Raw genomic sequence first — 24,110 nt, forward strand, 5'->3', positions numbered from 1 at the left:
AATTCCTGATTGTTTTTGAACTTTCAATTAGAATAAATTAAAGTTTTATTCTATTGACACAAAGCTGCTTTAATTTTCATTTTTAAATTAACACAGAGTTAACGTGTGTATTATCAAAGAAAACTGTCCTAATGAGGAATCCACAAAGAATTATTCAATGATTCAACTCTCTCTTCTACAGAACATTCTAATTTCTTCGCGCTTATTGTTTATGTTTTACAACCCGCAAATTATGACTTCAGTTCAATTTCATCTCCCATTAGTGGAGGATGCGGCAGGCAGTTATTTTCAAAACAGAAATAATCAGGTAGACAGGGGCTAAAACAACAAAGTAAACCAGTGTTTGCTAATATATATATATATATATATATATATATATATATATATATATATATATATATATATATATATATATATATATATATATATATATATATATATATATATATATATATATATATATATATATATTGCTGTGTTTTCAGAGCTTCAGATGACCCATTATTCACTGAATAACCTTCAGTAAAGCTCGCATTTACCTTTCTACTGGTTTATGTGCTATTATTTAATATTGTTTAATTTATGTTGTTTCGCTTGGTCCATCTGTTAAATCCAGTTTCGTTTTGTTCTTTAATTTGATTTAGCTTTTTTGCATCATCATTAGCTTTTAATTTAATACACCACAGACAAAAACTAAGGCTGCTGGTGTTTTGCCATCCACCATTCGTTATAAAACCACTTTATGCTCTATTTCAGGTGGACCACTCCCTCTGTGCTGCAGAATGGACCAGAGCAAAACAGTTGTCTGATTCTTTGAGCTCCCACCCTGTTTCTCTACGAGCCCATATTCCACACAGCGGGCTGTGAAATCATTTTTGCTATCCCTCAGAAAAGACCCCCCCATGCAAAAATCCATAAATTCATGAGCATCCACCATCGACACGTGAAAAGAAAGGATGTGGTGAAAACAGAGTGTGATAGAGAGCAGAGACAGAGAGAGAGAGGGAGAGAGAGAGAGAGGAGGCTAGACCAAAAGAAATGAAGAGGAAGAAACAGGGTAGGTAAACAGAGAGACAGACGTGGCAAAAAAGTGGGAACAGTGGAAGGACAGAAAAAGGAAAGGCAGTAGGAGAGGAGAGAAGAGGAGAAGAGAGGAGACAAATGAATGCTGAACAGCAGTGTGAGTGCTTGGAGGGACACAGCATGAGTCTGGTTTGAACCCCCAACCGATTTAACGCCGGAAGACACAGACACAGGAATATCAAAATGCTTCAGTTGCTCTCTCTCTTCCCCTCTCCAGTGCACACAAACACACACACTAGTGTAACAGACACTTACATGTAGACACATTAATGAATTCACGATGCTTTTTGATGCAAATACATGTGCTCTTCACATATACACATGCATGATGGTGTGAACACGCACACGCACACACACACACGCACCCACCATGCTTTTATTTTAGCTCATACCAGCTTCTCACCCTCTGTCTACTCCCTGGGAGAGCCCAACCTGCCTGGCCTTGTTGCAGCTTTCCGCCTCTTTGCACGTCTCTTGACTTCTCGTCTCATCTTCTCCCCACTTCTCAAACCTTAGATGTAGTGTGCTATCTCAGACCTATCATACTTTCTGTAGCATACATGCAGTAAGAAGGATAATGTACCCCACTTACTGTGACAGTGCTCTTTGATTGTTATATAATATGTTACAATGTACATTACCTAACACTGAGTATTTGATTTGAGCTACTCAATCTCACTGTATTGCAGGTTAAATTCCGACGATCACATACAACTGAAAGTAGATATAAAACTGATACTGTAACAGGCAAGATGTACAGAATGGCTTAGACCATGTAAGTACTGCACACCTATATTGCATGGTGTAGTACAGTAGCATTCGCATCTTTACTTACAACTAATCAGATAAATGTACCAAAACTACTAATCAGATCAGTCATTGGGTTGACACAGACCAAAAGCAAAGATGCTGATATAAGACTTACTATTCTAATATTATTATTCTAATATAAACTAATATTATTAATGTTCCATAATGCAGATTCAGACCTGGAATGTGACGGGTATTTGTATTATATTTATAATTGTATTTATAATCATTATAAACAAAAAAACACTATTATTTGGGAAACAGCAATCACAGTTTTGTCATGAATATGAAAAGACTTTGTCTTTTTAGTCATTGTCCAGTCTATACTGTACATGTAGCATATGTGGACCTTCACCTACAGTACAGTATGTCATATGTTGGTATTGCACAGTACATGCTGATATTCCAGTATGCTGTATAAGTTTAATTAAGACTGGGGCTTTGCAGCGGGTGGGAGCTCTGTAGGCACCACTGTGACACACACAAAGCGAGATTAGGTCATACCTATTGCAGGCACAAACACACACACATGCATCCTTGTATTTATATCAAAGTGAGGCCCTCCAGTGACATAACGCTTTCCCTATCCCCTTACCCAAACCCTAACCATCACAACTAAAGGCAGACATCTAACCCTTGCTCTAAACCAAAACTCAATTCTAACCTCAGCCCTAAAATCACATCTTGACCCTCAACCAGGCACTCACTGAAAGTGAGGACAGGCCAAAATGTCCCCACTTTGTCAAAATGTCCTCACTCTGGTAGGAAAATATGCTTCTCACTTCGACTAAGTACAAGTACACGCACGCACGCACACACGCACACACACACACACACACACACACACACACACACACACACACACACACACACACACCACAGTAAGTGCATGCAACATGAACACAGACACACATTTGCATGCAAAACTACTCATTCACTGACAAAAGGTTAACAGGTGTACACAGATGCACCAAGTGTAATCACCACTATTATACCACCAGTGGTGCCTATGTGCCACTGAGGGCAATCACATGACTTCTCTTTACAGTCGCTGACATTTTATTGGTTACCCATGGTTCAGCATTTGACATGAAGATGACAGATGAATAATTACAGCGAGTTGAAAATGCACTTGATTGTCTGGTAATGGTGAATGTGGTGGATTATGGTTAAAAAAGTTGGAGAGAATCTTGATTCTAAATCATTAAATAAAAGGTGAATAAAGGTATATGTATAACAAATTGTTTTAATAAGGTCAATAAAAGTAAGTGTTGAAGTGTTTACTGACACATGAGTAGGTTAGAAGCACATTGTGAAAGGGAAAGATAAATATCAATGTGTCGATTGACTAAAACAGAGAACCAGAGAACAAGAGGTGATCTATGAAATAAAAGGTGATTTACTCTGATTCCTTGGGAAAAAGAGGAGAAATTACATCTTTAATTAATACGAAGGTAATTTGATTCATAAAGGTTGAGCAGTGCACACTGAGGCATTATGCAACAGAGAGATAAAGAGAATAAGAGGGTATGTTAATAAGGGTATTGGCTTATTGAATAACTTAGCAGTGGTGGAAATAATTATGATATTTCACTGAAACACTTTGGTCTTACAATTTTCTGGTGTTACTATGTGATGAATAAGAGGGAAAAAGTAGTTATAAATTAAACCTGTCTTGCGTCTGATTTGATTCCTTAATAGTACATGTTTGCAAAGGTCTTGTCTGCCCCCTTCAGGCTTCCAAACAAATAACATCCATGTAAAGTTATGAATTCAGCCCCTTCGCTGGCCTCCTTTAGGACGTCACAGTAAATAAGTGGGGACAAAGGATATTATCAAATGATTTTCATTGTACAGTACAAAACCCCATACTTCACTGGTTTGTGTCTTAAAACAGAGAATTATAGAAAGGTAAAAAGATGATGAAATGGTTTCTAATATTTTAGTGCAAGCATTAGTCTGTCAGAGCTTCTGTAGTGTAGAGTGTTGATCTTACTTTAACATAGAAAGCATTTTAGAAAAGGATCAGGGGGCATCGCTGGCCATGTACCCAAAGGTTGCCAGGTGAAATAAATAATTTTAAAAAATCACATATCATTGGTAACAATACTGTTTAACTTCCAAATAACCAGTCTCCTTTTAATTTATGTTATTTATATGAACACTTTGCAAATATCAGAGGTGCTCTTAAAGGTATTTGTTATTTGCTGGAATCAAATATAATTAGGTCATGGACACAGACACGTCCTTTTGCTGTGAAGTGCCAACAAATTGATGTCAAAGTTATTAGAGATTTATAGTCTGTGTCCTGGCCAAAACCCATGGGTGTGAAGAAATCCTGGTAAAATAATGCTCGCTAATGGGAAGGGAATGCTAAATTATGCAAATCAGCCTCTGAGCCGTTAATGGACAGCATTTTTTTTTATTAAATTGGGTAGGGTTCTTTTGATTCCTCTGCTCTCTTATTAAAGCCATTTGGCATGGGCCTCGAATCTATAGGGGAGGTATGTTTAAGATAATTGCTCCTCTCTTTCTTGTTGTTCTGGCCTGTTTGGGCCTAATGAGAGACGCATTATTGCAAACTTCTTGGAATGATATTAACATTTAATAGGGGACAATAAAGTACAATGGGGACACTGTATTTGATTTAACAGAGCAATTAGGACTATGCTTCTTGCCATCTTGAAGTGTGGCCTACACTATGTGGACTTGCTAATTTGGAGCAGGGCTCAAATGTCCTGGGCCATATCTTGACTGGTGGGGCTCTGGAGAATCATGTACAGTAAATTGCTGCTAGTGATCATTTGCTAATTCATTTTGTTTAAAATAGATTTTCCTCCTTCTTAGGACAAGTGAAGCATTTCAGTGCAAACATAGAAATGTCTGGTAACTATATTTCACATCACTTTCCCCTTTCATACACTGACCAATTGTGGCAGAATGGTGTTTAATTGACAGTTGTTGCCCTGCTGTGCTTTTCTTCCCGCTTTTCTTGCTGTTCTTTTTTTGTAATATCCCTTTGATGTTCTTTGCACTTGCCAACACACAATCAAGTAGCTAGTGAACTGGTCTTTCATCTGTTTATGCTTAAAATTATTTGTAATGGCCAATAGTGTTCAAAATGACATATTTTATTAGCACTTTCCAAGATTTATTTCTGAACAAAGTTATAGTAATAATAATTATTATTATTATTATTTATTGTTGTTTCTGCAAACTTGGTAGTCTATCTTAGGCCATCAGAGTTCTAGTGTGACAATGGGCCCTTCATGCCACTAGAGGCGCTCTGGTTTTGTTTTCGTCAGTTTCCTTCCTGTTAATTAGCTTGATATTGCACACCTGTTCAGTTTTGTTTTTAAGTCTTGCTTGTGTTTCCTTTGGTTGCTATTGTGCAAGTCGTAAGCACGACTTGCACAATAGCAACCAAAGGAAAGCTATAGAGAATATTCTGAAGATGTGGAGAGTGTTTTTCGTTTGGTAGTTTAGTCTGTAGAACAGTGCTGTCTTTAGATGTAGTTAATTTTCCTGCAAGCAGCGATTTTTAGTTCTGACTTTATGTTTAGAGCTTTCGTCCTGCTGAGCAGTAAGTTTATGTTTTTGTGTTATATGTTTAATAAATTAACTGTTAAACTCAGCGCTGAGTTTTGGGTCATTGCATTTGGGTTCTACCCCTTACCTGTCTCAACCAGTATGGGGGGAGTTTGTTACATCTGGATAAAGTCATAGAGAAGAATATTTGGACTATGTTGACTTGTAACTGAAATTTAGTCTATACTGTAAATACAGAACACAGTACATTACAGTATATGTCTCTAAACATTAGCTCTTCTTTAGCTGCTAACAGCCTGTGTGGGTGTGTGCGTGCACACTTGCACATCAATGTGTTTATGGTTGTGTGCTGTTGTTAGCATTTGTATGGTCCCCCTTCCATCTTCTGCTGAAGTGTCATTTGGGCGCTCTTAACACATGTAAACTGGTGGCTACACAATGTCTTTATATAGCAGCTTCATAATCTCGCCCTAGCCACAGCAGAACAAACTCAATTGGACTGTGGGAGGCTAAACACAGAAAATCTGTAATCCTCCACCCAACAGACAATCAATCCCTCCACCGGCCTTTGGATGACTTCACACTGTGCCCCCGCTCACCTCTTGTCGACTATTGGCCGATTATACACATTTGACACAGTATGTGCAAGAGGCTGGTCGTTTCTAGATCATATTCCTTAAGATGTGAGAGGGATTTTGAGACGTATTATATATAACTATGTTAAAATGTGATTGGATTCAAAATTACTATAAACTGGGATTAAATCTTAGACAATCAGGACATAAACTAAAAGTAAAAACAGAAAGGTCTTCTTGTCAGCAGTTTGGACAAGAAGTCATTCATTTGTGGAATCCTAATTGTAAGCAAGTCACTAATTGCAATTCTGATTAAATAAAGGTCAAATTTTCCTCAAGGAGTTGCAAATAAATTTCACCCTGCCATTTGTGCTGGTCTGACCTTACCTTTTATAGGCAATTCTGTTCAGACAATACAGTTTGTGTGATGCAAATCTCTAGGCATTTTGAATTACCAACAAATAGCCTGTTTAATAACTTCACAACATGTTGGGATTGGAGTGTAAGGGTGTTTGGAGCATTGGCAATCTCCAGTGTACACAGCCCAAGCGGTTCCTCTATTGTAATTCTCATAATCCAGCCTCCTTTCATACCTCAAACAAGCTGCCGATAGATGTTGTTGGCAAGAACCTCTGGTGGGCCTGTCTGTTCACAAACTGATACGGGGAGAAAAGGAAAAGAGTTGTGCTGCTCAAACTAAATCTGAACAAGGTATTAAAATGGTGATGCAGAGCGGAAGATATACTGTACTACTTAGTACTTGAAGGACAAACAAAAGTCAAACCAAGGGGCTTCTAACAGAAGTAAATATGAATTTCAACTACTTCAAAGGAGAATTATAACGTCCTAATTGTTTCAGATGTCATTAGCCTATAAAAAGTCACCAGAAGCATTTAGATGGGAAGGGGGTTATGGTAGTTAGATTAGATGATTAATGCTCTGAGTGTACCACACAAACTTCACAAGACTGTAGTTCTGAGATCTTTTTAACAGTACTTATACAGTCTTTGTGTATAAGAATCACATTCGCTTCAAACCAGTGATTCTGTCACATGCATATTGCATAGACACCATGTAAAAAAGACATTGTAAGGCCTTGCTGCTCTACTATTGATTTCCTCTACCATGTGCAAAGTACAGTATATAGCACGCCTCGACTATGAAACCAGTAATCCATGTTGTCATGCATCCCTCGCAATCATCAGGAGACTGGGATACATGCTGGTTGTACCTCAGAGCGTAAAACATTTGCATGAACCCTCATGTGAGCTACATAAAAAAGGCAAATTGTAAGATGACCTACTCTGGAAAAGTGTGTTGTACATTTTGTAAAGAAGTGGTGACTTACACAGAACCTTGTGATTGTTATGGGGTGGAGTTTATTTTACCATAGCTTTTTTGGGTTGTTACTCTACAGTATGTGTGTCTCATCATTTTTTAACCCAAACATGCTTTGAGGATCTACTGTAATGTGCAGGTCACAAATCTTTGTATTGCTTTTTTATGGAACAAATCAAAACAATAAAAACAAACACAATCACTGTACACCACAAAAGTGCTGACCTGGCAAGGTCACATTTTAGCGTGTCAAACATGTGATCACATCAGTTCTGCTTTTACTGGTCTTTAAAACCAATACTGAGGTGTTGAAACCCTTTTACTAGTGTGGGACTTTTACAACAATACTTTATAGTAATGAGGAAATAATTGGTTTCTCAGTTATGATCAGACTGTGAGCATAGAAATGGTTTTCAGGTTAGACCAGGATTCTTTAGGCTATGAATGGCAAATGTTTAACCAACCAAGCTTTGTTTAGGTTCAAATAGTCTGTTACCCCGGCTGCTACAGTGGGAACAAACCGAAACAGATGCTTTTGGTATTCGCAGAGCATCCTCATTTAATGGTATCTTTTCATTTTAATCAAATTAGGCCAAGTACTAATTGTTTGTAATGGAAATGAGTTGACCACTGTTGTCATGAAGCACCATTGTTGTAATCCCACTGTCTTCATGCTGATGGCTAATTGTTCATCTGATTGCTTGGCCTTCCAGTGCTGCGGCTTCCATGCTAACACACTAATTATTGAACAACAGTTTAGTCTTGGTTAATTCATTTACTGTAAAAACAAATGAACTCATGGCCCAAGAACAGACACTAGATATTTCAATTCTGACTCGACAGCTAGGTTCTTTATTCACTGTTAGATTTGCTGTGGATGTCATTTTTCTCAAATGATGATAAAGAGCAGTTCACTGTTGCAACTCAATCACTGTATGGACTGCATGAATTATATATGGATTATCCAATATGTGGATAATAATTAACATTAGTAAAATTATTATTACGGTATTGTTATCTGCAGTAGAGGTTTAAACCTAGGACAGATAATGCCACCAGCCACTAGTTCATTCTAATTCTAGAATTACTATAGCACTGTATTAAAAATTATTATACTGTATGTACTGTACAGTATTATTGCTACATTAAACAATCATCCCCGTTCTAAACCGATTTCACTGTGGTTGTTTTATGCTTATTTTATAATGAATACCTTACGTAACAATCCATAACTGTCTTTTCCTTGTCAACAGAAGAACATCCGAAACAAATCAGATTAAAAAGAGAAGTGATCAAATTTTTTTCCAGAGTTTCAAAAGTAAAGGATTCCTACATCATCAAAAAGGAAACACATCTTCAAATTCTACTCCACAAAGAATGCTGAAAAGTGAACTAAAAAGAGGATTGGGGATGCAATATTAAAGCTCCTGTTACTATTAAATAAATTTAGTTCCAATTTTCTGGCACAGAGGGATTTCAAGTCACAGAGGTTCAATTCATTGGCCTTTTGACATGAGTAAATCAAATGCAGAAGAATTCGTTTTACTATTATTTGATGGGCAGACAGGATTCACAAGACTGGAGGCTGCTGCCAAAGGCCAGACAAAGTTTTATACGTTATTTAATGCATGCAAGACGATACTAGACAGAAGAACAGTGAGCAAGAGAAAAAAGTAAGAGTAAAAAGTCAAAGTTTGAAACCAGAGTGTTGGAAAGAACTTCTACAAAGAAATGAGCCAAAGAACAAGACTAGTTGTGAAGAATATTTACTATATAATGAAAGCAAGGCAAAAGCGAGCAAGAGAGAACCCCCTTTTTTAGATGATGCCCCACCTCGCCGCTGGAAGCCAAATTAACATTTAGATTTTTTTTCTTGCCATAAAATGGGTGATTCTGAAGCTTTGCTCTGACTCAGGGAGAATTAAGCTGGTTTGACTGGGCTTAGGCTGAGTTATCACATCCCCCAGCCGGACACTACATACACACACTGAGCCCAGCAGAGAGGACAGAGGAAAAGAACTTGAAAGCAGGTATGGGATTCCTATGGCCTAATGCTGAGTTAAAAAAGACTAGCTGTCCGTTTGCTTTAGGCTTTACGGGTCAACATCACACAAGGAAGGGAGGCGAGACAGGGTTAAAGCAGTACGTGCAAGATATTATCTAGAAATTCTCAGTGGGAGTCCCTAAACTAGCCGCATTACTTTCTTCATTCCATAATTCAACTTTAAAGAGACAACAATTCTTTTAATGTTTAGATTTCTTACAGAACTTTCTCATCTCATTAGTGAAGGCTGTTGTCTGTCATGTACAGTACGTATGCTATACACTATTTAAAAAATAATGAATAATAAAAAATAATTATTGTTTGGCAATAGCAACACAAAACATTTACTCAGACTGGCAGTTTACCATTACATAATTGCTTGATTAGCTGATTATTTACATCTTACATTTGACACTCCAGGTTTTAGCCAGATGCCAAGCACTGGGAAACAAAGATTTCTGATTGCTATGGTTTCTCAGCAAAAAGAAAAAGCGCAGAACCAACAAACATACTATGCATGCAAACAAAAATATACAACACATTTTCACAGTTAAACCCACACAGAGCCTTTTGTGAGACACAAACTATAAACACAAATCATTTAAATGCAAACCTCTCTTTGCTTTTATCTTTGTAGGGCTGGGACCTGATCTAAGACGATTTTTTAGACCTGTAACACCCACATCCCTGTGCTCTCAAATCAAGCCATCTATCATTCTCACCAGCCCAACACATTTTTCCTTCGAAATGAAGATACAGAATCAATTAGATTTGATGGACATGATGCTGCAGTGGTCTTTTATCTGCAATGAGGTTTAGATTCTGTTATTGCTGTGAGAGTAAAAAGGGAAAGTTTTATTATTACTGCAGTGCTCCATAATGTAATATTTGAGAAGCCCTAGTACTCATATAAAGGTCTGTTTCATTGCGGTCAGTGTCTTCAAATATCAACTTTACACGTGTCAAAAATAGATCTGGTAAATGTATGGGGATAGAGTGCACTCTAAATTCTCATTCAAAGTAATTTAGCGTTTTCCTTCCTCTCCCTCTGATAGTTATATGATTGTGTTTTTGTCTGCAGAGAAAGTACCTTGAACCAAAGGGGAAGCGGATTTTCATCCTGTGGGAGTGTTGCTGCAAAATGCCACTGTACACTTTTCCCGTATGTATGATTCACAGTAATGGAAAGATCTATTGACCATGGAAATATACAAGACAGAACCCGCATCTAATATTGTCAGTGCATTTTCGTGAAAGCTGCAGAGGTTAGGCTGGAAAATCAAGTGTCATGGACAATCAAAAACATCCCGAAAGGCTTAAAAGTCCCTGAAGTGCCTATGCACACATCATCTCTCTGCAGATTTGTGCATGCCCAAGCGCTGATGCGTTCGTATGTGCTGCATAGACATTTTGTGGTTTCACTATAAGCTGCTTAAAAATCAGACAAAAACAGATTACAGTATACATCAATGAGTTTTAGTTTGTGATATTGGTTTATTGATTCCTCCTGTGTATTTCTATCAAGAAACATACCACATACCTGATACTTTTCACACAATTATCTGTAAAGTAAAATAACAATGATTTTGTTCAGAGCTGCAAAGTAATAAACAATTCTGCCTCTCGCTGCCGTTGTACAGTGACTAATGATATTGTGTATACAGTCAGGCATAAGATAGCGACTCAGCTCACTATTCTAAAACAGCACATAATCATTATTAGGCATAATGATGATCTCAGAAATAAGGTTTACATGAAAAATATACTGTATCTTGTTTTACCTAATGATTCTAGCATATTATTTACATTAAGCCATCTTGTCCTATTATTGTCTGGTTTGGTCATACTGGACGATGAGCTACAGACCAGGTTCAACACAGTCACATTAATTATACACACACACACCAGTATTTATCTTCCTAAGTCTATGTTCCTTTAATATTATGCAGTGGGGAAATTAGTTTTTAACTAAAGTCGTATATTTGATTAGGTCATAAACAATACTTGTGATTAGCCTCTATTGTTAAGGATATTTAATTAATGCACGTGCCGACATGTAGTGTGCTACAGTGTATGAACTCAACATCATTCTGGAAATAGATTTCAGATAAGACAAATTTTTCAGTATTAGTTTAGTTTTTGTCTCTGATTCTGTTTTTATGCTACACCTAAAGACCCCTGGCCGCACACACGCACACACACACACACCTGCAAGAGTCTAAAATATAAAGTAAAGATTTTTACCAAATCATTCTATCAGGGTCTATTCGATCTTCCATTATATTTGATTCAAAGAGGTCAGATAGCAACTCAATATGCAGGGCTGGCATCTAATTAAAGATAACCATGCCTGTGAGTCCTACTTAGACTCAACAAACCCTAGAGAGGAGGACATATGTAAGAAAATGGAGAGATGGGGGAGGAAGAAACATAAAACATTGAAATAGAAATGAGTTAAAATTTAGAGAAGCAGGATGTAGACAAATAAGCAGCAAAGAGAAGGAAAAACAGAACAAGTGTCACACACTTGACAAATATATTTGGGTGAAGAGCTTCCAACCAAATCAATCATGATCAAACTCTTTTGTGCTAGGCAGATTTTATTTATTTTTTGGCGGGGGAAAAACACCTACTGATGGGAAGAAACGTCAAGACACCCTCAATATGTTTTGTACTCTTAGTAGAGTGTAGACTATCAAAGGCCAAAACTATGAGTAATCATAAACAGTATACATGTAAATTACAAATATTAATGACAAATAAATTCAGGCCTGTATGTTTTCAGTGTACAGTTGCTGGATCTGCCACCACTCCCTTTTCTTTATCCACCCAGCCGAACCAGTCGAAGCAGATGGCCACCCACACTGAACCTGGTTACACTGGAGAGTTTATCTAATTTACATTATTACCTGGTGCCGTCTTTATTTTGGGGTCAAATCATTCACCCGTAGACCATGCACTTTGTGATTAGCCTTATAGTTAAACACACTCCCAAATAAACACATACACTTGTCTGTTATGATGCCAAATGGCATTACTCCTAGTTCCAGACTCTCTGGCCACAACAGCAGTCAGTTGCTGGATCGTCGTAGCCTTCAAGCCAGGGACGGTCTCTTTCTCCCTGTGCATATATACAGCCCCTCGTCCCATCTCCTCACCTTGCTTCCCAAACACCCTGAAACAAAATGTATTCATTCATCCAATCATTTTGGCCTCTTCACCATTTGAGAGGAGGTGAATAGGCCCATTGTGCTGCAACCTGTGTACCTCAACCCCTCAAGCACTCTGGCCAATTTCTGCTCCCATGCCATCCCCTTAAGAGGAGAAAGCTGAAATGAAAAGCCTTGTCCTTCTTTCTCCCTCCCACTCTAGCAACCCACCCCCTATCATCATCCTCCCATCCTCTTCTCCTCTCTAAAAACAACCCATAATGGGGGACTGGAGGCTGTCTATCTATTTTTCTGCCAAAAGAGGGGAGAGCAAAAAAGGGAGTAAGGGAGAGAGAACGTGTGAGAGAGAGAGACCAACAGTGAGCTCATCATCCTTGATTAGGCCTGTCAGTACCAGGTAGGAGGCAGCAATTAGCCTTGGCCAGGCCTGTTCCACCGAGACACACACATGCACACATGGCCACACGTGCTCTCTTGCACACACATGCATAATTACGCAGACACAACAGACACCCATTCAGACACACACCCATACACTTGGGAGCCCGAGTGAATGAGCGCGGCATCTGTTAGAGAGTGATTTGGCTGGTGAAGTGAAAGAAAGGATGGATGAATGTGTGGCAAGGAGGAGAGGAGCAGTGGCACACTGGCAAGGAGGGATGGAGAACAGGAAGGGAAGTCATGATGAAGGACGGGTGAGGAAAAAGTTTTTGTAAAGAGGTACAGTATGAGAAAGAGGAAATGGTACAGTAGGTGGGAGAGAACAGTGAATGCAGGAGAGGAAAAAGATGACACTATAAGAAGACGTGGATGTGCACAAACGCTAATACAGGTAGCAATGGAGAGAGTAAGGAAAATAAGGAGAAAGTAAAAAAAGACAAATTGGTTTGACACAGCGACTGTTCTTGGGAAAAAAATGAGGGATGAGGAAGTTGTGAAATATTGCTATGGAAAGAAAAAAGGAGGGACGGAGGGAGGGTGGAGGGGAGGACAGATGGAGTGAGGGAAAGGCAAACGAAAGCAGACATGGGGCAAAAGACAGGAGGAGCTGATAAGGGGTGGTGGGAGAGGCGCGGGTGCTGAGATGGACGGGGGAGAGGCGATTGGCTGTTTGGTTTTGATAGCATGTGCCAAATCAATTGTGGCTGACTAATCCAGTTAGTTATGGCAGAGGCATACAGAAGAGGCGCTTATGGTGGTGTTGTGGGGGAGGCTGTTTTGTAGGGGTGGGTGGGTGTGCGTGTTTGAGCGTGTTGGCATTTCTATAATTGTGGTTCTACTATACTGTATGTTTCCTGCCCCGCGTGTGTGCATGTGTGTTTGTGTGAAGCGCGTCCAAAGCTGACATGAGGCAAAGCTACTGCCTCACACATAAGTAAATATTCATTCATTCACAAGAATTAGTCTAACGGAATCAGCTTTTACTAGAAATTAAAGAATGAATGTGAGAGCAGCAAAAGAGACGTTTTCTTAATATGTTGTTTATAGATTTTTTTGGCTAAATATCACAATAATTAGATTTTTTAAAATACTAATTTTGAAGCAGATGAGGACAGATGGAGTCTGCTGGCAAATGTAAGCAGTTGCAAAGGATTTTTTCCCTCTCTGCTGAAATTGGAGCTGGTCATATTTTCAGTGCCATTTCCATACTATCCAAGAAATCTGGTGTGGAATAAAAAATTCCCTTGTCATATTGTATGAAAAGACATTGTCAGAAAATATTGCTATGGCCACATTCATAACAGCAGCAGTGCTACAGGGCACTTAGAAGGCTCTGGCCCCTTAACCTGCTCTTTACAATGAGCCACTTATGTAGAAAAGGGAAAAGGAGGGCTGGCATGTTAAATCACTTCATATATAATTGCCTACATTTACTTCTCCTTAGAGAGCCAAACATAAGAAATTCTCCCAGGCCCAATAAATGCTGCTGCTGACCGCATTTCTGATTAGGGGCTAGGGGCGGAGGAAAGGGTTTGACGCTCATTTTTCACAAACAATTTTTCCATTTTTCTTCACAGGCAGACAGTTGGCATTAGATTAGGGCAGGCCTAACAGAGGCAGGGCTGCTAGAAAATTGTGCAGCTTGAAGGGCAAATGCCCCTCTGAATTTATCAACTTATGGCTCCGGTGAGCTGCGAGGGACGGTGATGACCTTAAGATACCCTCCTAAGAATGCCTTTTACCGTCACTCTATACTATATGCACAGGCTGTCTGTGGGGCCATAGGCTACTAGAGTGGATGGGCAGCTTTAATTTATTTTTTCTTTATATTTCAGTTCTAATATATGTGTAAGTAAGTTAGCTTCACACAGCTGTGATTTCTCCTCATGCACAAATAAACTGTGCACATGGATCACATTTTATAAATATATAATGGTTTGACTATTACAACTCTGATGTGCATGACTGGTACAACTACAATGCCCTACCACAGATACTGAGCACTGAAAACGTTTTACACTGTGGTTGTAGAAGTGTCACTGTTTCACTGAGTCATCATCAGTACCATTAAGATATTTAATTATGTAAGTGGTCGAAGTTGAGATGCAAAATGAATAGAATTCATTGTACACATACTTTAGTGGGCTTTCATTTGTATCATAAAAGTGGTGGTTTCCCCAACCTCCACTGGTCACTGTGAGAACTCCATACAAAGCATTGTTGTTCTATCAGAGTCGTAACTCAACAAGGTGACACACACAGTGGAAACACACACTTTTCAGACTTTACTTTACTGCTGCCGTTACTGTAAAAACACAGTGCATGGGTGAATAATTTGCAGTTGAATGACCACATTGTGCCTTTAAAATTATCCTGTAAATTATCCAACTGGGATGATGGTGAAGGTGTACAGACACACACAGGGACAGACCATCCAGCCCATAGCAAGAAAGTAGAAATGTGCCTGAAGCAACTGAGGAGCTCTGATCATATGGCAAAAATAATCTGCCTATATAATTATGGGTCCAGGTTATGTCACTGTGGGCTGGGATGTTTAATAAATTAAATACAAAACCGACATCACAGTAATTTGCTTTTAGTTAGTTATTACAAAACGATGGTTAAGAGAAAATGACCACCCTTACTAATGTCTGCGGTGATTTAATATACATGCATGCTAGCATCATACTATGGCAGCAGCCAGCCACTGATCCTCTTCATCAAAAGCTCATTAGTGTTGTGTTTTACTTGTGGAAGAGTCTATTCTGACAAACATTGATTTCCAGACAGTACATAAGAGTAACACTGGGAATAATCATCTACTGTACAGACAATAGTCCGTGACTAAAACAACAATTTTAAGTCCATATGGTTTAACTCTAAATACTGTACTGTAGAGCTCTCCTCTTAATTTTGATTGCATAACATAATGGCTGTGGGGAATCTGGGCCATTACTGAGAAAAGACTCCATGTGTTTATTCCATCTTTCCCCAGGCTTGATTGCATGGGTTATATCATGGTCAAAGCACGGTGGAGGGCGGGCCTCAATCAACTGCACTGACTATCATCTTTAATAAACCTGGACATTTTTAGTACCAGGCATGTTTGATTAACTTGGAATAGTGATTAGTACAGTGACCCTGAAAGCTCGACACATGCAAACAGACAAAACACAGGCAAATTAAATACATTTCAGTTTGACAACTCAGAAAAATATATTACAAAAACAGATTATGCAACCAATAAACCAATGCAACAATAAAGACACAAACAGAGAAAATGACGGCGTACATTTTTCCAGGGCGTAAATAGAGAAAGCATGGCTAAATTGGAAACACCTGTTGTTTCAATTGAACAATTGCTGTCTGCTCATTGTTTTCAGGGCACACAAGAGGTTACAGCTCTGGATGAAACATATTTTGGCAGGGTGGACACTTCTTAAGCTACCCAAGTTAGAAATTTGACTTAAAGTTTTGCTTCATTCATATTTTTCACCCCTATTTCCATACAAACTGAATTTCTGTTTTTTTTTTTTTTTTTTTTGCAATAACCATCTCTTATTGACAGCATTAACACTGGAAAACAGACAGGGATTTGCTTTGTCTTTTTCATGCGTTCTACTGTATATCAATTTAGCTCTCTAATGTAAAAAGCAACACTAATTATTAGTCATTATTTTAATATATTTAATCCTGCTGCATCAGGTTTTAAAAGTGTAGAAATCCTCCTTGTTTTAATGTTAATATGTCACCACCCTAAACATTCATATATGTAAGCATTTCATGAAGCACACCTGGAAGACTCTCTTAAAAGGTGTGTTCAGTTTGATGCATGAGATCCTTTGTTGCCTGCGGCAGGTTGTATTATTCTGGCATTTGATGAATGGAAATCTGTCATACATTTGAAAGTGCAAAATGCAGTCATGCATGGACAGGGGCTCCCTTCACATGTGATATTGAGACTAATGGAAGTGGCCTCAAAGACTTGCTGGGCCAAACCAACAAAATCCCTATTTTTATTGTTTTCATAATGACAAAATTTGAACTAGCTATATTTGAATTAAGATTAAAAGATTTGAAGGAAATAGAAATACTTTGACGTGATAACTATGTTGAACTGAATAAAATTTTGATTGTCTACAGACGTGCAGCATTTGGACGTGTCCCTGAGTAAAAATATTCTAATGTAAGATTTTTTACATTTTTCCTATTCACCTGAAAAGTGAAGCTTCAGTCAATCAGTTAAACTCTTATATTGTGCAGACATAGTTAATCTGGTGGTAAAATGCGCATATCCATTATTTGAAGGTTTACCATCCAATCATGTTACATTACAGGTATGTGTTGTCAGACACATATACATCCCTAAGGTATTCCCAGAAAACTCAGAGTGTTCCCCAGGCTGCCTGATATGCACTCTCTTCACTGCCACAGTGTGCCACAGCCCTGAGGTTTCCTTCAGGTTAGAATGACTTCAATAATATGACTACAAATATGTTGGGTACTTATCAAAGGTATGAAATGCTTCAGCTTGTCAGTTTTTGGTGCTAGAGTTAGTGGCTAGAGTACAACAGCAATGGCTAAAACATCTATCGATGCAACACTCCGTATTCTCAAATCAAATCAATCTGATCCCAAATCAAATGTCTGATCCCAGTTTACATGTTTAAGACTGTGTGTTTAAACAGTTGATTATTTGATTTTAGGCCAATGCGGTGAAACCTAAGTAGATCAAATAAAAATAATTGGTTTATTTATACGCTTTTATGGCCAATCCTGCCTCTGCAGTGCAATAACAAAAGAAATTCAAATATCTTCTTTACCATTATACACCTCCAAGGTTTTCTTGTTTTTTTTATTCAGAACATGAAATTACTGTTTAGCATCCAGAGGTGGAGTGTTTTCTAAGACCCCCGCAACATGCATTAGCATTGAGATGACCTTCTAACATTGGACAAACTCCAACACTGAGAGCACAGCTGGGGCTTTGAGAGTCTTCTCGCCACCTGCTCGTTGCCTCACACCCTGAGTAACCCCAGGGAATGGAAAACCGTAGTTCAACAGCCAGTGGTAAGGGCAACTTAAGAACACACAGATAGTACTGTAGATGTTACACAGCAAAAAAATCCTTTAAACCCCCGACCAAGAGCCACACTGTCTTCACCATGAGTCAAAGGGGGTGAACATGCAAAAGAGCATCTTTAAAACTAGACAATGAATGTGTACAAAAAGATTGTTACTGGATGGACAGTAAAATACTGATCTATATTCGATCTATACTATACTATATTATAACTGATCTCTATTTTGCATTGTCAACATACGTATAACTTGCATGTTATTTACTTAACATGCAAGTGGTATGCTGGAATATTATATTTGCACACATAAACAACAATGCAATATACTAGATATCCTTATTTATATAAAAGTCCTGATATGTGGACAGTCCAACAGGATCTTACACTAACAATAAAAAAGCTGCAGTGTCATAGACTGGAATTTACACTGCATTATTTAATGTGTAATAATGACACATGTCCAAACCACTCTTTGTCTTCAAAATACAAAATCAGATCAGAGCTACCTAGATCTAATAAAAACTACTGTGATATTTTGAAATCAATGCAATTACTGTAATCAACAAAATGATGCTATTGCCATAGACCTCTGGGAACCGAGTGAGCCAAACATATGAGTTCCAACTACATGATTGCTTCTGCTTTTGCTGTTCAAGCTGCTGTAGCTGCATTAAATTAAAATCTCTCCTTCACAACCTCAGCTATTGGAGAGCTTAGTAAAGCCACAGCTGATTCAATTCACTACATATAAAAACCTGTGACTGAAGCCTGTAATCAATGGATAATTTCCACATTACATGTCCTGTGGACTTCTGTGGTGCCGAATGCAATCAAAAGTGTCAAAACCTGTAAAACCGTCTCTTGGTACATGAGTGTGTGTGTGTGTGTGTGTGTGTGTGTGTGTGTGTGTGTGTGTGTGTGTGTGTGTGTGTGTGTGTGTGTGTGTGTGTAGGCAAGTGTGTGAACAGGGAGTGCGCATGTATGCACTTAATCTCACCATTCAATATCCTCACTATCGCTCACTGCTCTTTGAACAACAAATGGAACCAACTGCTGTGGTGTGAATCCAATTTTCAACACCCAGTAGGTGTCATTGTGTGCCTTATGTCAATCTCACTACTTTGCACATTCTATTTATATTGTTATAATTAAAACATTATTTTCACTTATAGCAATCATCCTTGATTTTAGAAAGCAGAACGTTTCCTCAGCTCTGGGGTTTTATCACCTATCTTAAAGATTAACTGAAACCAAACATCACACACACAGTGTATCTTAACCCTTCTACTCTCCTCAGACATGGGAATAAGAAAAACGATTAAATTTCTCTCTTTTTTTGTGCTTGCTAATGGCATTACATCTCTTTCTTATGCCTCGGTGGTGCAGACAGCAGTCCCTCAGTAATTAAGTACAAATGCTACAGAGAGAAAGCGAGCGGGTGAGGAAGAGAAAGAGGCAGGCTCAGCTGGTTCCCTGAACATAAAAACAGGTCTAATTAACAGCGTTGACTTCACACATGAGATTGACTCAAAGGGGAGTGAATTGCAGGCAATTACTCATACACCAGAATATCATTTATAGACAATTCATTTGGAAAACGTCCGCTGATTTCTTCTTTTTGGTGCCAAGCACAGTCTACACAAAGGGAAGTTCAAATAGAGGAGAACAGTTTGATTTAGGCTGCAGATTATACAGTATAACAGATGTGTGAAATAATTATTAAGATTTGATTTAATGACATCTTTTAACCTATTACTCCTGTTTATATGCCATATTATCTATCATACAACAAACTTATAACAATATTTATTGTTATGAGGCCAAAAAAAAACACATTTATTTTGCCTAAAATGTAGGTCAGTCACCCCCCCCCCCCCCCTTATTTGGATTTTTAGAAAGCTGTTCCAGTTCACAATGGGGAAGCTACCTGGTGTGTGGACAGTGCTTTGTCATCAGGTTTGTCAGACAAGAAATGAAAAAAAAGGCTCCACCATACTTTACCCTCCTGCTTCTCTTTTTACAGTGAGGCGTGATAAATGGCTAGTCAGCGTCCCGCCAGAGAATAATATAACTCCAGTCTCTGCCGTCTGTCCATGTCTCCTGTCTATACCTTTGCCAGCACCCCAACACATATGCCCCAGACCTTCCCCACTCGTCTTAACCCTATATCTCTCTTCTGCCTGGAATGCTTTGCTCTTTCATACCTTCACTTTCTCTCGCTCTCTCTCATCATTTCTCGTCCCCCACCTTCCCCCGCAGAACACAGAGAGAAGCTAACATTATTCTAGCAGAGGAGCAGGTAAGGGTTAAAAGGCGACTGTGGCCTAGTCTTCTAGGAATTAAAGGGAAAGAGCTCGGGAAAGCAGGGGATAAAGACAGGGCCTGTTTAAAATTCTGACACCTCTCCGCTATAAAGTAGGATTTCTGAGCCACTTGGGGCACAGGGAGGAAAAAAAGAGACTTAAGCAGATGCTGAGGGTAAATGCAGGGCTTTGTTATTTCTGACAAGCCCACAGAATGGAAATGTCATTAACTGACTGTAAATATTCAAACTCTATCTCTCTCAGTCTCACTCCTCTGATGGACGTTTTTACAATGTTGTTTTGTCTTTAGGCATGTGCATAGATGATCCACGTTACGCAGGGAGAAAAGAAAATCTCTGAGACTTATATCAATAATTCAGGCACATAGGTAGGAAAAAAGGCTCCCCATGCAGAATTATTCATTCCCATGCATTTTGTAAGTGTGCGCCTTAAAATAGAACAGTACCTTGCATAGTACAGGAGCAGTTTGTGAGAAGGGTAGAAGTCTGATGTGTGTAGGCAGCAGCATTACATTATGCAAAAACTGTTTAATGAGAATATATATTCTATGTCAGACTATAAATTGAAGGTTTAAGTTAAGCTTATATTTTGACCTTTGACTACTTACATCATTTTAGTTCTACTGATTTGATTCTATATTTTTCTATATACTGTATATATACAGTATTTATATTCTCTACTAAGCAACACAATAGAAACAGTAGAGGTTTGTCATGGATGGATGGAAGGAAATGCTGAAAGACAAGAAGGTATACAGTGCAGGAAGCAGCTAGTCTCAGAGAATTAGAGAAGTGGGACTCGTATGTCCAAGATCAAGAGAAAAAAGCGTCATCGTAGGTACTGTACAACATAAACTACGCACAAAAGACAGCCCAAGCAGATGACAACATTTTCAGCCAACATCTTCAAGGACAAATAGCATAGTGCTGGCAGCCAAAGAGCACCTTAGGGCAGCCAGCAGAATCACACTCTACCACTACCAACATATATTTGTCATTTAGCCCTTGGCAATTCAGTTCCCCTGAGACATTTGGAATGCCTCATCAAATGATGCCGATGTTCCCTTTCACTGGTTTTGTGTTGTGTGCCCAAAAGCTGGAAGGCACATTCATCTTTGGAATAACCCAATCCTGTTCTCCCCTTGTGGGTATGTTGAGAGGCCTGCTGATGTGGGTTATTTGTCCCCTCATGCTGAACACATGGAATAAGTGTATTTGAGCTTATGTTGTTGCAGCAGATTGGAAGACTTGAAACCATGAGGAAAAAGCTACGTTTTAATACTGCTTTCAGACATACTAGCAGTGTGGCTTTAGTTACTTTACTTGTTTGATCCAGACTGTTACACAAAACACATAATGGATTGCCTGGGGATATTGTACTGTAGATATATGGTCAATGTGTTTCCTATGCAGTGAATTAAATCAAATAAATCAACTGTACTGAAGATGGATAAACAAATTCGAAATATTTCATATATCTTGAATTTCATGCTTTTAATTTATATCTACAGTTTTTAAATCAACTGAAGATTTCAGTATTATAGCTTATAATCAAGTACACACCAAGGAGGACAATAACATGGTAGGTCATGAGGTATAAAATATGAGTTGAACTATACAGTACAGTTAGTCTAGCAGGAAGAGACAGGTGTAATAGAATAGGCATTGCCATTATCCATCCATTCAAAGTCAGAGTTATCTATTCTACACAGTGTATCTCTGTGCAGACAGCTCGTTATGAAGAATGGGAAGGCACTGAACATCAATAGTATGCATGACTTCTTTTATGAGACTCACACACAGATAAATTGGTGACATTTGGCCTTTAATGGGCTGGCTGAAAACTCATATCCCTTCTAACTACTGAATGAGGACTTCTAATGAACACCCAACCAGCTAAGAGAGTTAGTGGCCAGTACTCACTGAGCTGAGAAACCAGGAAAGGCAATTATCAAGCTTCCCAAACAGTACTGATGGAGGTTTGCAGCCCAAAGCTATGTTTATAATCTCGATATTAAAACCCCTGGTTTTCATGCAGTGGCCGTGGAAATGTTTTTTATTATTAAAGAAAAGACATTACACTAGATTCATGGACACGCTTTCTAAACCGCAAATGTAGCCGTGAATCAGAAAAAAATAGTTATGAACTGCTCACAAGCTAGCAGTTTAAGTCCTTAATCACAATCCAAGCAAGCAAACCTCGAAGTCAGCTCATTCATGGTGATCTGAAATGCCACATAGCACCAAGTCACTGACCCAGCCAGTTGTAAACTTGCTGAGGGGGAACATATACCACATTTTATACTTCAGCATCACTTTTCATGCCTTCATTTTTAGCATGGGACTGTGCTATTGATCTACGAGCGAGGTGATTGGACGCTGCGATTAATGACCTCAGATGAAAAAAGTATTCCACTGAGGTCCATTCCTTGAAATGCCACTAGATTACCTTCCACCTTCCACAAGAGCTTTATCATCAGTGTGAGTGATGCAGTAGCAGGAGGACCGAACAAATGATGGCCCCCGACCCACAAGAGAGCTATGTAAGTGTAGAGGTAAGGTAATTTTTGTAAAGAGCAAAGTATTCATCTCTCTATGTGCCATTTATTCGTTCCCTCATTCTCCCTCTTCCTCTTTTTCCTGTCCTGTAACCTCTTTCCCTCTTTTTACACACGCCCCCATTTACTCTAGCGCAAGTTCTCGAGTTCAGACTGGCAGGCAAGGAACTGCAGGGGCACAGGGGACCATTTGGACTTAGTACATTAAAGAATTCATGATTTGAAACCTCTGCAGCCCACCCTGACGACTGTATGATATGACTTTTCAGCGCCTGAAGCTCCTTCCTTCTTTACCCCTTTTTTTCCTCTACTAGACTGGCTTTCATTCCCCCTGACGACTGACATTGATCTATCCTTGAGTCTTTTAGCTCCAGGACTCCCATACCTTAAACTTCTGACTCCTGACCATTAAAAGAAACAGAACAGCCGATATTTATGAATCTGTCCATAATGATTCCCTTGTCTGTTTCTCGTGTCGCCATCTGTAAATTGGCCTGTTGGTACAGTATCAGGCACATATAGTGACAGACACGACAGCATAGTGCTGAAAAAGAAATGGAGTGTCTCAGTGTGACACATGAAATCAATCTTTTGAGAAAGGAGGGTTGTTGTTAAAGAGAAAAAGGGACAAGGACACTAAGTAGTGTGTTGCACTTTAAATAGACTCAAGTGTTTCTTCAGTATATTTCAGTAAACTGGCTTCTACATGTACATTATGAAAATAAAATAGATTTATGCCAAATGCATGTGTTCTGGAAAAGTTTGATTTGATGTTTTCTATACATGAACAGTGGGCTGGTTAACTTTATCTAAATAGCTCATAACTATACATTGTCTTAATGAGACTTATTTTCCCAAACAAACAATACATTTACAGGTCAAGTTCACAAAAAAAACACTTTTAAACAAATCCCCCATTTTAAATACGCAGCACATTAGGAGGAAAAGAGATCAAGAGAAGAACGATAGATGAATAATTGCAGTCAAATCCAGATTCAGTTCTCCATTTGTTAAGTGAACACATAGAGCATCGCTGTTACAAGGGGCTGTTACTAATATGTGCAACACAATATGCCAACACATTGCTTTCTACCCATCCAGCACCTGCTTGCTCTTCACAGGAGAGGGTGACATCACT

Source organism: Betta splendens, chromosome 16, assembly GCF_900634795.4.
Source record: "Betta splendens chromosome 16, fBetSpl5.4, whole genome shotgun sequence".
Taxonomy (NCBI): Eukaryota; Metazoa; Chordata; class Actinopteri; order Anabantiformes; family Osphronemidae; genus Betta; species Betta splendens.